The following is a 17,233-nucleotide window of genomic DNA, read 5'->3' on the forward strand; positions in this document are numbered from 1 at the left end:
GCTTACTCTACAAACGCGTACAAAAGCAGGAACTAGACCAGACAGGACAGAAGCCAGGAACTCACATGTGGATGATAGGAAACCAATTGCTTGAGCCATGTCCACTGCCGCCCCAGGATCTACACTTGCAGGAAGCTGGGTGAGGGAGCCAAGTATCAATCCCAGGAACTCCTGCTACACTGGCCAAATCTCAATCCCTTGAGTCAAGAGTATTTTTACCTTTGAATTCCTGGCTCTAACCTTTGCCCTGGTACATGGAGGTCACCCATATATTCATGGAATTAATAACCTTTTTTTTTTCTCAAGAAAAATACATATTTAAATGCCGTGGGAAAAGCAGTAGTTTTAGATGTTCAGGGTGATATTGCATTGGTAGGCAGTGTAACAGCGAAAACAAAACTACATCCCAATACCAAAAGTAATCATTAAATGTAACTGTGAGTTATCTACAAAATTGAATTCTGTTTTGAAGTAAACACCAAAGACACATTTCCTCTGATAAGAAATATCTAAAACAACCATCTTTCCTTAGTACCTTTTCCATCTTTTGTAGTTTTTGTAGTTTTCCAAATAAACCTATTCAGCATTTTATGAAGTTATAGTGGTTTATAAAACTAGTTGGAAGAATTTAAAGTATTTAAATAATATAAAAATGTTCATATAAAATATACTTACATCAAAAAATATTTACATTAATTTTGCTATGCTGTATACTAGAAAATAAACTCAAATGCATGTTTTTTGAAAAAGTTTAAGATATTTTTCTTTTTATATTACTTAATTTATATCTATAGCAATGTTTCACAATCTAACATTATGTTGCCTTTTTTCTGCTACATTTTGATGAGTGAAACTTTAAAATGTATCAGATTTAGGAACCTCTTCCAAGATAGTAACATGCAAGGGTGCTTCAAAAAGTTTGTGGAAAACCAGAGTTAAAAGGTAAGTTCATTTGGTGCGAATAAATTAAAATCCATTCCTGTAAGAGTTGTTCAAAAAGGCAATGGAAAATGCGTCTAATGAAAAAAAATGCATGAATTCCAAAGTTTTTTTTTTTTTTTGCATCAAAATAGTTTAGTTCCATCTCCCTACAAACTTGGAGGCACTTTTTCTGGTTAATTTTACACATGAATTGCTGGATTAACTCATTAGTGCTCATTAAACTAATTTATTACTTAGCAAGTAATATTCCATATACCTTTATTCTGATGCATTTAAAAGATGAAAGTTACAATAGTGCAGCCCCCCACTTGAAAATGACTACAATGTGAAAGATTACTGTTCACCAATTTTGATGTTTTAGTATATTAGGTACAGCTCATTTAAAAGACAATCCTGACACACAGTTGGTGTTCTTCCAGAAGAGAAGCATGACATGGAATCCCAAGGAGAGCATCCTTATGAACTGCCTACCTTTAAGGGGAAAAAAAAATTGTGAAAGAATTATCAGTGCTGAAGGCAAAAGAGGAGTTCTCCTCTTTGATTTTAACAAAAAGGCTTAAGTGGGGCAGTCACTTCACGTGCGCTTCAAGCTATAATGAATACAAAATTGTGGTGACACAAGGCATGGGGGGGCACATTTTCAGCCAATAGCAACAGTTGTTTTTGTTTTGTTTCGTTTTTTTTTTTAATGCTCAAAAGAGCAGGGCAGTTTTGAAGTTGGCTTCCTTTGGTGGCAGTCAGGTTTTGGATCACGTGCCTTCTCAGGTGCTCATCTGCCTCTTAGCTAACTGCCGAAGCAACACACACACACACACACACACACACACACACACACATCATAACTGGCCCGGTGGGGGCGTTTCTGTCACCCTGGCTAGGGGTCACTGGGTCAGCAATGTCAATGGACGCCCTGGGAGGGCAGGAGCTCTGTGAGCTGCCAGCCCGGGAGCCAGAGGGGGGTCGTGTCCAGTCCCCAGGAGCAGGCGTAGCTTGTCCCTTGCTCCGAATCCGACTGAACTTTTCCTGGCTTGATTCTCAGCACCATCACAGGGGACTCATTTGTGAGGGGGCCAAAGTCACAGACAGGGGCTGTAGCTATCTAACCGGCTGGAGAGGTCAGTCAGCCGGGAAGGTGGGGCTTCCTCGGAGGCGCCCCTCCGTCCAAACCCGCAAGGCGCGGCGGCCCCAGGGCTGGCTGGACAGGTGGGTGCGAGGGAAGAGAGGCGTCGGGAAGCCTCCTCTGCTTCCTCTCGGAAGGGGTCACCTCTCAGTTCTTCAGTTACTCAAACCAAACACAGGTCAAACAGCCGTTTGCAGGGCGTCCCTGAGGGGCTGGGGCCCCAAGAAGAAGATACCATCCGGACAAAGGGCGGCGGGGCTGGCGCGCCAACAGTGTCCCTTTGTGCCCCAGCTCCGTCGTACGGAGCAAGGCCTATCCCGCCACAGCCCACACCAAGCGTGAGGCTCTTCTTTTAGCGCAGGACCGTGGAGTTGGGGCTTCCTCCGCTAGCTCCTGCCTGACGCTCCGCACTTCCCAACCCCCCTCGCCACGGTACGCTTGGTTGGGTCCAGGGCAGGCCTGGCTGGCGCTGCACGTGCGGCCGAGCGCTCCTGCGGCTCCGCAGCCTCCACCGCCACCTGGGGGCGGGAAGGGGCGGGGCCTCGGGGGCGGGCCCGGAGAGGGGCGGGCGCCCGGGGGCGGGTCTGGGGCGGGGCGTTCGGCTGGATTCCCCGGCCGAGGCGCTGAGGGGAGCTGTGGAGGGTTCGGCGCCGGCAGGAAGAGGCTGGGAGCTGAGGGGAGTCCGACGCCGGGTGTCGCGGGACTTTCTCCGAGGTACGAGCAGAACCCGGCGCCTGGGGTCTTCCTGGACTCCTCATCGCCGGGCCAGGGCTCCCGGGCCGCCCGCTGTGCCCCCTGCCGGCCATGCGGCGACGGCGGCGGTGGCTGGACGGGATTCGGGGAGGGTTTCCAAAGTCGGGAGTCCGGCGAGGCAAGCTCCCCTCTTGGCGTCTTTCTTCGCCTTCGCCCTGCTCTGGGCGTCGGGCAGCGGGCGGGAGGGCAGGTCGCCTGGCCGCGAGTCGGAGCTCGCCCACGCCGAGGCGGGAGGACGGGGCCCCAGGGCAGCAGAGCCCGGCAGCGGGGGAGGCGCGGAGCTCCGGGGCCGCCTCTGCGGCGAGGTTGGGGGGCCGGTCCGCGCTCCGCGCCGGGTCCCCGTCCTCCGGATTTCAGAGCTCCGTGGCGTTTCCCGGGGGTGCCTGCCCTGTCCCCCCGGAACGCCGGAGCCAGCACCCGAGCCCCGCGTTCCCGGGGCGCCTGTGGGTGCGCGCGCGTGGGCAGGGACCTGAGCGCAGCGTCTGCCCGCTTGGTCCCTGGAAAGTGCCCAGCCGCGAGGCTCGGCTGGAGGGTGAGCTGGGACTGTCGGCGCCCGAAGGGGCCTCGGTGTACCCCGGTAGGGGGCACGGCCTGCAGAATTTGGGTCCACCCCGCTCAGGCACGGCGTCAAGCAAAAGAGACCACCAGCGTCTGCTCTGGGCGCTGTCGGGAAGGACAGCTAGGGTCCCCCCCACAAACCTTGAGGAGTGTGAGGATTTGAACCCCGCCTGGCGTCCCCCGACGGTGTAGCCTAATGGGTGTTTTCTTAAGGCATGAAAAGGTGGCAAACTGTCAAAACGGGCATATTTTAAAGTTGGAATGAAAGCTGGCAGATTTTCTTTTAAGACCACGCAATGATGTGTAGGCATTGTCCCAAAGACATTCCAGGTCATTTACCGCCGCCCTCGCCCCTTGTTGGTTTAGTGTAACAAAAATATGTTTCTGCCAGTGTGTCTCTCCCGAGCTGTGCACTGCCCACAGCCTGGAAGGAAAACTTCAGCCAGCGTTGCAGGTTGCCTTTGACTTTAAACGTACATACTCGAAGATGAATGTGAAAAGAAAATTGTCTTTTTTGCTGGATTTTTCCATAGATGTGTCTTTCCTTCTCTGGGACATGGCGGTGGTTTTGTTTTGTTTTAGTTGGTTTGAGAAGCATCTCTTTAAATTCAGGTTTTTGCAGGAGATATGCCCTGTTGCCACAGGGATGTGGTTTAGGAATTAGAGAACGCTGTTGGAGAAAGCTGCTAGTGGCTTCATTTTCCAGGAATGTAAGTCATTTCCTTTCTGTGATTTCAGGGAGTTGATACTTCAGAGCATCAAAACTTGGTAGGGGAATTTTTGCATAATACATCTGTCATTGGAAAGCCGTGTGACTTCTGAGTTTCCTTCTTGAAGCGTTGCATGTGTTCAGACTCAGCCCTGTTAAGGGGCAAGCAAATCTTTTCAGAATCTGGGCCATCAGGAGACTACGGTGAAAAGTAGTTGTGGCAAGCAAGACATACAAATGGTCTGGGGATGGAGAGTGGGGGAGGGTGGAGGACCAGAAGAGGCAGGAAAACAGATGCCTTCCTTTGCTGTTGTCCTTTGTAGCAGAAACTTCTAACACCTCATCATTTTCTTGGGGCGTGGTTTTGAGATACCAGAGTTGTATGTTAAAAATGAAAACATTTGGGCAATATGATTGAACTGACGGTTGAATGCTGTTTTCAGTCTGTTGGTAAACAGAGAGGGTTCATGTTTCATATAAAAATGGCCCTTTGGTAGGAAGTATTGGATGCAAATGGTCCCCCGGGGGGATATCTAATATCCATTTATCTGCCGGATATCTTCTGCAGAAGGCAGACTGACTGTAATTTGAACTAATTTTCCACCCTTTGAATTGCACGTAGGAACCCTGGCCATCTGACTCTGAAGGGCCATGGTAATAAGCTGTCCCTCCAGAGCTCAGCGTGTTTGTGGGGCGGATCTTCCTGTGTTCCCAGCCCCTCCTTCTTGAGGGCAGCAGGGGTAGGCTGCCAGCTCCAAGTACATCATTGGAATTTGCAGCTTTCAGATGCCCCTGGCTCTGCATACAGGAACGTGCCAAAAACCACAACAGGCCCAGGAGAAGATATTGCCTTTGCAAAGAAAATGCCAGTGTGCTGGGGTAGTTTTTTAGCTACAAGTTCTTTAAATACTGTCATTCACCTGGGCTGGCAGAATTAAGGGACTGGGGAGGGCACTTTGTAGAGCATTTTCTAGTTTCTGGAGTTTGTTTCCATGTTTCCACGTCTAACTGTGCATATAAAGCTTTTGGCTTTAGGAACTTATGACATAATAGTCTATGTAACCTTTTGTGGCAGATGCTGGGAATGAAGGATTCACACAGAATTGTTTTTGACTGAGCTGTCAGATTCAGGCTTAGGTTAAAGGAGTCTCTTGTCTCTCAACTATTTTTTGTTTTTATAAAGCACTTTGTCGTTTTCATCTTTGCTGTTGCATGTTTGATTTCTAAAGATGTGGGTTAAAAAAAAATAAAACCTGCAAACAATTATTTTATTACATGAAGGCCAGTACCAAGAAAAGATTAATTCAATCCAGATGTAAAAATGTATGTGAATTTTAAATTTGGATGATCTCAACAAGTTTTCCCTTCTGTTGATGAGGCTGCCTGGATTCCAGATGGCATTCACAAATTATCCCTTAGATAGTTTCAGAGCTGAGAACCCAATTTCATGGCTTGCTCTTGTCATTTTAATGGTTTCTAATGGGTAGGAAGCTTTCTGAATTTATACAGAAATTTTTTTTCTTGTTGACACAAACTTCAAAAATGCTTCTGTATAGTTGAGGAAACCTGTTTCATAAATGGGAAAGCAGGAGCTATTTGGTATTGAATTCCTTTACTGGCAAAGCACAGAAGTTTGGGCTTTCTTAACTTTAGTTTTGATTGTGATTACAGTCTTCAGTGGCATCCTGGTGTAACTCACTTCACGGTTTCAGGTGTAGCAGCGAGTTCCTGTATGAGACTCCTCACCCTCTACCCCACTCTGTCCCCTGCCCCTCTGCTACCAGGTCACAGCAACTACAACTGCTGGATCTCCAACACTAGAGCTATGAAGAATGCTTGTTGCACACTTAAAATGGTACATTTTGGGAAAGTCTTAGTGTAATTTTGCATTTTGGGAATTTGATACATTATGATTATGTACAAAATAGTCAAGACTAGGCGGGGGGGAATTGGAAAGAATTAGTGTAGGACTTTCATGAGTAATAAAGTTTTAGCTATTTTATAATATGCTTTCTCTAAAACCCAAGCAGGAAAATTCGCCTTGTTGGCCTCTGTGGTTAAACCTTGATGAAGGACCTAGTTGAGAGGGCTCTCTTGAATCTCACATTATCCTGAGGAAGAGACTGGGGAGTAGAGGGTGGCTTTAAAAATAAGCAGAAACAGGTTAAAGGGATAATTTGAAAGGCAGGAGGAAGTAGGAGACTGGGCATTAAAATGCCTGGAATGTGTAAGTTTAGAAGGGTAAATATTTAAAACATGGCTGAGAGGGAGAACTTTTTATTCAAAAGGAAATTATAGAATAGGTTCTTTTTTTTTTTGCTAAGAGGAAAGAATTACAGTGATTAAACTTAAGGTGCCCTCTTAGGCCAGTACTCAACACAAAGGTGGGCTGCTTGATAATCTTGCTGGAACCTTTGCCTGCCTGTGTGTGGGACCACTAGTGGAGTGCTAAATAATGTGCAGGGGCTGGATGCTTAGTAGCCCTCCCCCCACCACACTCTGGGTTCTCCCAGGAGCTGCTTCCTCTTTCAAAGACTGGGAACATTTTTTGTTTAAGTGCTAATGGTCCTACAGATGTCTCATTAGTCCCCCACATTTGGAGAAAGTATGGAAGCCTGCCTTCAGTGCTGGGATGCAAGGGGCTCTTTAATAGTAATAGCTGAAAATTAGTGGGAAGTTGTTGGTAACAACAAGCAATCTGCCTTCTGATGTGTAAAGTGGTTTAGTGCAGTAATTGCTACAGATGCCCTTTAGTACACCATCACTGTTACACTGTTACGTGTATCAAATGGAGAAGTCCAGCAGGGTAGCATACCGATCAAAGAGGGATTAGAGACCTCTGAGGTGAGGATAGGAAAGAAATCATCCCCTGACAGCCCTGGAGGAGCAGGATGGGTGGAAGCACCTTCCCAGGTGGATCCCGTGTGGTTCCCAGGAGAAGGCAAGGTGGAGTCCTCTGCATCCCAGCCTTTCCCTGGATGGCCCTCCCCTGCCTGCATAGCTATAACCTGCAGAGCTCCATCTGGACAGCCAAGGATCTAGGTGGAGATGTGGTTAATATGAAGATCCTCACATGAATTTGGTAACAAGAACAATTCTGATCCAGAGTCTTTTTGAAATTCTTAGTACTCCAAGTGGGTCATTCTGAGGTCTTCAGACTTTCTTAAAAGCAATATATAACATAGTGTTTTATATTAATTCATAGCCAATTTCATGTGAAGGAGGAAATCCCCATTAAAAATAAAAAGATTTTGGAGTAAAACTTTAGGAAATCCAGTGAAGTTTCTCACTTATCGTTCCAGGTGGTTTTTCTGTCTGGACACATTGAATGAGATGTAGTTAATTGTCTCGCACATGTAGCAGCAGCTATGCTGTATTAGTGCAGTGGATAGCTGGTTTCCCTGTTAGTTCCTTTGGCTTTGTTTCTTTGAACTTGTTACTGAATTATTACAGTCTGAAAAATGCATGCATCAGAAAAGTGATCACATCTGGGCAGCTAACGTTCAAGTCAAGAAATAGAACTACCCAACCCTAGAAGCCTCTCCTTAGAATCAGCTCTTTCTGACTTCAGTTTTCATAAATTAATTTTATTCTGTCTTCAGACTACATTTAAATGCCATCACTTGTAACTTTTTAAAATTATGTATCTAGACTAATAAAGGTAATAGTAGTTCCTTTCATTCTTATTTCTGTGCATGAACATGCCCTGTTTGTTTATCCATTTTGTTGATGGACATTTGGATAGTGTGGACCTGATAATATGCTTAAGTAACCTTTTTATGACCCTAAATGATGTTGGGCACTTTGGGGTTGAGAGTATAACTTTAAGATTAAAAAAAAAATGACTTCAGAAATATAATGTAAGAGAAAAAGTACTATCACAAAAATACCAAAGGTTCCCCTCAGTCCCAGAATCTCAGGGATCCAGTTGAGAATACAGCCAAAGGCATTCTGAAATTTGATGGAGAACTAGGGTGAGAGAAGCATTCTTAGGTGACATCTCTGTAGGCCTCATTTTTTAAGAATGTGTTTATCTTTTGTCTGAGCAACAGAGAGAAAGGCACTCAGAGACAGAGCGAACGCCCCAGATGCTAATGGCAGGCCAAACATGAAGTAGCTCTTGCACCTGCCTAGCAGAAATCCAATTATTCAGGCCACCATTGCTGCCTTCCAGGATCTACAGTGGCAGGGGAGCTGGAATGAGGAGCCAGAGCAAGAATTCTATCCAGTTACTCCAATGTGGGACACAGGGGTACATGCATGTCCACCTGGAGGCCCTGAGGCCGTGTGTCTGATTGTCTCTCCCAGCTGAAGGCATTCCAAGAGTGGCTATTGCTTCTGACTTGTCCTTGTCTCTTCTAATGCCCTCTGCTTGCTGGAGAGAGAGGAGAGCAGATCAGGGCAGGCTTTGTCCTGTGTCGTAGGGAGCTTAGGGCCTGAAATGCAGAAGCTACTCTGTCTGCTAAGCAGTTAATCCGCCAGGATGTCACTGAATCACACCGAGGCAGCCCTGGCTCTGTTCAGATGGACTTAGACTTGCCCATAGGAAGTGAACCGGTAGCCCACTGGGCTGAGTTCTGCCTGCTCTCCCTCTGCCCTCCATACACAGCTGTTAGGATCTGAGTCTTGGGTCAGGACTAGTAGGTGGTACCTTGCAGGCCCTTTGGATTTGTTTCATTTCTCGTAAATGATCTAAGATGGGCCTTATTTTCAAATTATTGCTAATTGTTTGCAGAATAATTTATTCTTATGAAAATATTCCAAGATTTTTGAGGACTCCTCCTGCCTTTGTGTCCCCCCTCCCGTCTAAACATTTCCTTCTTTTCTGTTTTTACCCTCCTGCTTCCTCCACCGTTAAGTTTATTTCAATTCAAGTGCAGAAAGTCTGTGGCAGTCCCCAGGAAGCACTCATTGTAAAACATGCGATTATGGTTTTGCTGACAGACTGAATAAAACGAAGTGTTTGCAAAGGAAAACTACTGATACTTTCTTTTTGTGTTTCCTTGAAGAATTTGAGGGACATTTTTCTGGTTTAAGAAAAGATTCAGAGTTTTGAATTATTAAAAAGGTGAAGATAAAATTTGGAGATTTTGTATGTATATAATAAATATATACTGTTTGAATGAATGAGATACTGTGTGTAAGAGAAAAATTTAGGTTTAGAAACTGAAATGTGCTTGGCATCGATGCATAGCCCTGATGAGTTACTCAGAAGAATTAAGTTACTCAGAAAAGAAGACAGCACTGACAGAGGCAGTACATGCAGTGTGAACTGATGATGAGGTCTTTGAGGGCAGTCCTTGCTACTCCAGACCTAGGCTTCACAGTTCTCCACAGGTAACCTAAGGGAAGGGACTTAACACTCTGAATCTCTTTTTTCCTCATGTGTAAACTGCAAGGTAATAAAACAACCTTGTGAAAAGTATGTGTAAAACAATTAGTACAGTCTTTAGCATGTGGTAGGTAATGACACAATGTTAACTGTTGCATAAGACAAACAGAAATGGTGTAAGAAAGACTTAGAGTTTCCTTGGTGGTCCTTGAGCCTTTGCTCACAAGCAATGTGTAGGATTTTATTATATGCAGAGAGAAATGACACTGAGCAGGCAACACACCCCTAGGGTATTTTTGGTTATGGGTATTGGGCAGTTGATGTTGCTGCACTAGGAACAGCTGGCCTGTCCTACTGATCATTAATTGATCGAGTTATTTTTCAAGATTCGCTGCTGGTTTCCAGCCATCTCAGTTTCTAGCTTCGGCATACTATATAATTGTTTCTTTGTAGATGACTAAAAGCAAATCTACAGACTTAAAGTGATTGATGTTGTGTAAAGTACTGTTAAAGAGTACCAGTATCCCAAGTGTTTCTGCTCTTGTATCCTGTAGTTTTATGAGTGCTTTTGAAGAAAGCCACTGTTGCTGGTATGAGGCAATTGTCTATTCCTCCCAGACCCACTCCCCCAGGTTTGGCCCAGTTTACATAATGTGTGGGTCAGACTCCTTTAGGAGTTGCCGTCATGAGACCCAAAGTTTAAGATTTTAAACCATTTGTTTAAAGTAAATTAATAGTCTGAAAGTTTCAAAGGCAGCATTAAAAGGAAAAAAAAAACTACACTTAAGCACATTAAGAAGACATTTACATATAAACAGTATAATTACCAGCTCTGCCAAAATAGGCATGGGGTCCTCTGGAAGAATCAGGCTGCATCTTTGAGATCCATTCATTAAAGGAGGGGGTACCGCAGATGACCCTGTTCCCTGCTGTTGATGAGTGTGTGAGATCTTGAACTTAGTAAACCTAAACCTAATACATTAAACAGTTCCCAAAGTCTGCCAAAAACAGATTTTATGTCTTTTTGAAGTGTACTGTGATGATACTTTGTACAATTACTGCCAAAGCATTCAATGTCCAGACAGGGAGACAAAATACATGTGTGCAAGAGGTGTTAGATGTCAGTGTTGAACTGAACCCTGGTTTTAGGGAACAAAATCAGTGAGGGCTAAAGGTTAAGGTGTCCCTAACCTGCCTGGGCTATGAGTACAGTCAGGCTAAGGTCTTTCCATCAGTCAAATACAGAGGGCTTCATTTAGAGCAACAGATATGCTCAAGATCAGCTAAAAAGTTTCAGATATTAAAACAATCATTAACATGAAGCTGCAGTTATTATAATTCATTTTGCGTGTTCATTCAACATAACCTGTGCTTAGTGTAATGTTCATACATTAATGAAAAAAATAAAGAAGTCCTGCTTCCTTATGGCTTATTTTCTGTTAGCAGACAACAAAGCTAACAAAATAAATTCGGTAGCCTTTTGGAAGTTTTAGGTTGTGATGGGAAGAAGAAGGAATGGAGCAGGCTAATGGATGTTAGGAGCGAGGGCTTACTAAGGATCCTTCTTGAAGGAGGAAGCCCCTGGAGGCTGGGAAAGTATGTTCCTGCAAAGGAGCTAGAGAGGTGGCTTCCCAGGCCCTGCAGGGGACAGTTAGCTGGAGGGCGCATGTGGGTGGCCCGTCTGAACTGATAGAATGCCTTTGGTTTCACTCTGAAGGAAATGGGAGCACTGGAAACTGGAAGACCAGGGTGAGGCGGTCAGACTGCGTTTCAGTAAAATTACTGGCAGCTATGTTGGGAATAGGAAAACTAAGACTAGGGACCCAAGTGATGCAAATATTAGTGGTGGAGAAGATGGTGAGAAATCCCCAGGGACCTGTGTTTGACTGCTAAGTGGAGTGATTGAGTAAACAGTTGGCTGTAGGAATCTTGAGTTTAGGGAGGAGTTCCAAATGGGGGACACAAATTTGGGAGTTGCCAGCAGAGAAGGAGATCACATGAACATCACATGAACACTGTGTGTAGGCAGAGAAAGAGGTCCATGGATCCATTTGGGGCATAACAGTATTTACAGTGTGTGGAGAAGTAATGCAGCAAAGTATTTTAGGCCAAAGGAATTCAGGCACCTATTTGCACATAGTGAATCCAGTTAATTGTCTCCATTCCTTGAGTAACAGTATCATTGTTAGAAGATAGTGTTAACTCTGTAAGAGGAGGGAACTTCAAATTGTTCTGATTTTGATGCTGGTTTGGTAGGGGTGCAGTGAACCGTTTTTCTGTCAGAGGATGTTTGGAAATTTGTAACGTCATTTTATGGGCCATACAAGTTTATCAGCTAAAAATTAGCCTGCTATAGATTTATCAAATTTCAAGTTGTGACTGCGATTTTCTTGGCAGGGCCAGACCAAATGATTTCCTCGGCTTTATTCAGCCTGCTAGCCAGGTGTTTCCCTCCCTGGCAGTTTAGAGGTTGAGTTGTAAGGAAGTAGAAGGGAAACCAAAAGAATAGGGGACTTTTACAGAGTGTCGCTGAAGTGAAGTCAGAGAGCCTCAGAAGTGGATCCACAGCATCGTGCCGTGCTGTGAGAGGCTGAGTCTGGTGAGGACTAAGCCCGGCTGGCTGAATCTAGTCCTTTCTGCTTTCTCTGGGAAGAGGGGTGGAGGAAAAGATGGGTGCAGTGGGTTCAAAAGTAGTTGAAAAGTGTATGAAATATAACTTACTTGCAATTTCATTTTTTTCTATTACAACTATTTAATATGGGATGTTTATACAGTGTAATATGTATGATAGGATATGGGTGGAACCTTGTAATGTAGAGGGTCATGGGCCCTGAGGGTCTTCAACAGGTTCTGTTAGGAATGGAAGCCTTCAAGCTACCCCCTTGTCATTGGCAAGGCACTAGTGTGCAGATTGCAGTCTGTTTATTTTGAAATTGAACAGCACTTCTAATACAGTGTTTGAGTGTCTTTACCTAAGAACAGTGCCCCGAAAGCTCCTGCACTTGGGGCTGGCGCTGTGGCATAGCAGGCATCCCATACGGGCACTAGTTTGAGTACTAGCTATTATACTTCCTTTCCAGCTTCCTGCCGCTGCACCCGAGAAAGTAGTGGAGAATGGCCCAAGTGGGAAGAAGCTCATAGCTTTGGCAAGTTGTTATGGACATTTGGGGAGTGAACCAGCCTATGGAAGATATATCCTGATATTCTTTCTCTCTCTGTAATTCTGCTTTTCAAATAGATAAATAAGTTAATCCTTTGGTTCTCATGAGGATGATTGCTTTTTTTTAAAAAAAGATTTATTTATTTTATTACAAAGTCAGATATACAGAGAGGAGGAGAGACAGAGAGGAAGATCTTCCGTCCGATGATTCACTCCCCAAGTGAGCCGCAACGGCTGGTGCTGCGCCGATCTGATGCCGGGAACCAGGCACCTCTTCCAGGTTTCCCACGCGGGTGCAGGGTCCCAGTGCTCTGGGCTGTCCTCGACCGCTTTCCCAGGCCACAAGCAGGGAGCTGGATGGGAAGCAGGAAGCAGGGCTGCCGGGATTAGAACCGGCACCCATATGGGATCCCGGCACGTTCAAGGCGAGGACTCTAGCCGCCGGGCCCGATGATGTGCTTTTTAATGCAGTCTGTTTATCTTTTTGTGTGGAAAGTGAGACATTCCCTTGAAGTTGTCAATGTAGTACAATCTGTACCTTTTTTCAGTGGTGGTGGCAGTCAAGGTTACCAGACCACACCATGAAGTGTTCTCATGATCTGAAAACTGTCATGCAAAGAGTGGTTGTCTCATAAGAGAGTTATCAATAACCAGAGAAAATTAATGGGAAAAAATGTTTCTTTAATACTTCTTTGCACATTTAACCCTTCATGTGTCTATCAGTTCAACTAATTACAGATTGGGAATGTTTGAAGAAAAAATTTTATCAGTAATGAACATATGCAGACTTTTCTAGTCATTATTTCCTAAACAGCTGTTCACATAGCGTTTGCATTGTATCAGGTATTCCAAGTAATCTAGATGTAATTTAAATAGGAGGCACTCTGGAGGTTATGCGCAAATACCACACCATTTTATGTCTGCGTGGAGAGTCCTCAGAGGTTGATAACTGTGGGGGGTCCTGGAGCCAGTACCCCTGGGATACCCAGGGATGACTGAACTTTGTTGATGACTTTCATCGTGAAAGATTTCAAAGCATGTGATTAAGTAATTTTCATAGTTCTGTGTCTTATATCATAATTATGCACCTAGAATTTTTTTTTCTGGGTAGTACCTTTGAATTCTAATGCTAGCTCTCTGTAATACTATCATCAAAATGAATCAACAGGTCTCCCTCTGATACTAATTATCTTTTCCCTCTGTAAGCTTATTAAAATGCTAACACTTAGGCCTTTAATACCTAAGTAATGTTTTGGGGTCATTAAAAGCTTAGAACTATTGGTAGAATTGAAATTGTGTTACACATGTTTGAGTGTTGTTTGGGTAAAAAAAAAAGTCTAGTATTAGTCTTCAGAAAGTTCCTAATTATGGGAAAATGCAGGAGACGGCAAGGAGATTTTGCTTGTGGTGGGCTGTGACGCATGTTTTCTGAGAAGTAGAGCTCCGTTGATTATGTGTGTGTCTAGTGGGTTATGGCATACACACATAATGTCAGCATTCTCTTAGCTACGGCTGTTAGCACTGTTTTATTGGTGTCATTTTGAATGTTTTTTCAGCTGCAACTTATAAGTCATTCTGTAGTTAGTTGCATGTATGTAATTGGCTTGTAATGGAGAAGCACTCACAGAGGGCCAATGTGAAATGGTTTGGCAGTGTTTGGTGTTCCATGGTAGATAGCAGAGTGTGCAAAAGTATAACACTAAGCAAATTTTTAAACCAGTGCTGGGTCTGTGAAGTCAGTGACTCCAGGAAGAAGTCCCGATCTCTCAGCATGGAATTCACCATGACAAACCAAAGTTCCAAACCTGTGACCCACTAGCAAGATTGGTTACATATGAACTTGTTTTGTTTTTAAAGAGATATTTTACTTGAGGGGCCCTGCACAGTAGCCTAGTGGCTAAAGTCCTCATCTTGAACACGCTAGGATCCCATATGGGCGCCAGTTTGTGTCCTGACAGCCCCACTTCCCATCCAGCTCCCTGCTTGTGGCCTGAGAAAGCAGTTGAGGATGGTCCAAAGCCTTGGGACCCTGCACCCATGTGGAAGACCTAAAGGAGGTTCCTGGTTCTTGGCTTCAGATTGGCTCAGCTCTGTGTGTTGCGGTCCCTTAGGGAGTGAACCAGTGGACAGAAGATGTTCCTGTCTCTTTTCCTCTCTGTATATCTGCCTTTCTAATAAAAATCAATATATCTTTTAATATACAATTAAAGATATATCTTAATGTATATTCAAAACATAAATATATATTTAATATATATAATTTATGTATATAAGTGTCTATAAAAGATAAATCTTTTTAAAAAGATATATTTATTTTACTTGAGAGTAAAATTGTACGTGAAGAAGAGGAAGAGACAGAAATAGAGGGAAAGATCTTCCATGCATTGTTTCACGCCACAATCCAAAGCTGGGAGCCAGGAGCTTCTTTCTATTCTGCACATGGAGGAAGGGGCCCAAGACTTTTGGCCATCCACTGCTGTGTTCCCAGGGCATTAGCAGGGAGCTGGGTCAGAAGTGGAGCAGGCAGGACTAAAACCATATGGGATGCCAGGGCCACCAGCAGAGGATTTTTTTTTTTTTAAGATTTATTCATTTTATTACAGCCAGATATACACAGAGGAGGAGAGACAGAGAGGAAGATCTTCCATCCGATGATTCACTCCCCAAGTGAGCCGCAACGGGCCGATGCGCGCCGATCCAATGCTGGGAACGAAGAACCTCTTCCGGGTCTCCCACGCGGGTGCAGGGTCCCAATGCATTGGTCTGTCCTCAACTGCTTTCCCAGGCCACAAGCAGGGAGCTGGATGGGAAGTGGAGCTGCCGGGATAAGAACCGGCGCCCATATGGGATCCCGGCACGTTCAAGGCGAGAACTTTAGCCGCTAGGCCACTGCGCCGCCAGGCCCAGCAGAGGATTACGCTGCTTTATCACCATGCCGGCCCCTTGTGTTTGTTTTAACACAATGTTGGAAATATTTATTTGCCAACATTTAAAAATTAAGACATTTTACACTACTAAAAAATAGAACTGTGTGCCTAACTCTTGACATGAAAGGCCTGGCCATGATCTGTTGGAGTAACCTACCTACTTTCTGCTTTACATGAAGTATGCGTTCTGCCAGCCCATCCCACCACTCCAGCACCCAGCTCCCAGCACCCAGCAGCGATCCTCCTCCAGCCAAGTGGATCTTGGCTGTTATGGAATAAAATCTAACAGGGAGAACTTAGTGACTTTTTCCTTTTTGTGACATAACACAAATTTCTTTATTTACTTCTTTATGTATTCTTTTAAACTGTATGTTTTCCTGAACAGTATTGCTCAGGATATTTGCATTCAGTTTATCGTAGTGTCCAGATTGATGTGTTTTCATTATAACATATTTTCTATTAAGGAGACTCTGGAATATATTTTAAATTGCCAAGGGGATGGGAAAGGGTAGAAATTTTGTTGCAGGTTTTGGTGGCTCCTTAGTGTGAGCTGAATTGCATTTTCTGGTGGCTGCTGCCTGAGGAGCAGGATGTGCTGCTGTGGTTCCCAGTGGTGGTGCCTTCTCGTCTGATGCCGTCCGTGTTCGGAGTGGTTGTCAGTTTTTCCTGTCTTGACAGGTAGCCAGTGAGGACAGACTCGAAGACAGACAGGTGGTTTGTTTATACTTCTCTCACAATTCTTTATGGTACCTAAAACACCATTGGCTCTTGATAAAAACACAACAGTGTCACAGCTTTATTTTTCCTGATCTGTGCAGGGTAAAGGGCATGAATGTTTTCTGAATGTAAACCTTCATCAAGCCAGGTATGACTTGATGTCCTGTGAAAAATCTAAAACATGTTAATGAAAATCCCATGCCCCTCTCAGATGTCTAATACTGGTGTAAAATGTAACTCTTCCAGTAACAGTGATAAGTTTCCAGCTTTCATGTTGGCACTGGTGTCTGTGTGTGTTTATGTGTATTGTATATATAAATCCCCAAGATTATAGAAAATGTAAATTTTTACAATTATTCAGTTATTTGAAAGAATGATTAGGGGGAGCAGGGGTTGGAGACAGATATTCATCATTTAATTTATCCCCTAAATGCTCACCACACTCAGAGCTAGATAAACCAAAGCCAGCAACTGAGAATTCCATTCATTTGGTAGGAACACAAATACTAAGGTGGTCACTGGCTATCTGCCCAGGCACATCAGCAGGAAACTGGATTGGAAGCTCAGAGTAACCATGGCACGATACAGGTACTCTGAAATGGAATACAGTTGTTGCTGACTGATTAACTCACTGAAAACACAAATGGTGTTCCTTAAATTCTAAAAGACAGTTACAATTAAGTTCTTAAAATTACCAACAGAGTGTGGCAATAGAAATTATCAGTGATTTCTCAGTGCAAGAAGGAGAGAGAGCTTGACATGCCTTAGTTGGGGATTTCTTGTCGCCATTGGAGAATCCTTTTTGGTTCCTTAACCGTGAGGTTTCTGAGAGTGTATTGAAGGTCTGTTGTGCAGACAGTTCTTTTGCTTTCCTGAGGCTGGCCGGGCACTCACTGAAAATCCTGATTCAACCATCACTAAGGTTTGCCACCTTTTCTTGTTGAGCTGTACGTTCTCTTAACTTGACATAGACCTTTGTCCATTTGACCTGATGTACTTGGCGCTGTGGCCTGAA

At 44.3% G+C, this 17,233-nt stretch overlaps 1 protein-coding gene across 2 annotated transcripts in view; it reads left to right on the top strand.

Moving 5' to 3' along the window:
• Positions 1 to 2,641: 2,641 nt before the first annotated feature.
• Positions 2,642 to 17,233, top strand: part of FRMD6 (FERM domain containing 6) — a 79,339-nt gene continuing 64,747 nt past the window's right edge. For both annotated transcript variants that reach the window (XM_058666429.1, XM_058666430.1), the window contains exon 1: positions 2,642 to 2,776. The gene's annotated coding sequence lies outside the window, so the exon portion shown is untranslated. The remainder of the gene's footprint in view (positions 2,777 to 17,233) is intronic.

The sequence above is a fragment of the Ochotona princeps genome, chromosome 6 (assembly GCF_030435755.1).
Source record: "Ochotona princeps isolate mOchPri1 chromosome 6, mOchPri1.hap1, whole genome shotgun sequence".
Lineage (NCBI taxonomy): Eukaryota > Metazoa > Chordata > Mammalia > Lagomorpha > Ochotonidae > Ochotona > Ochotona princeps.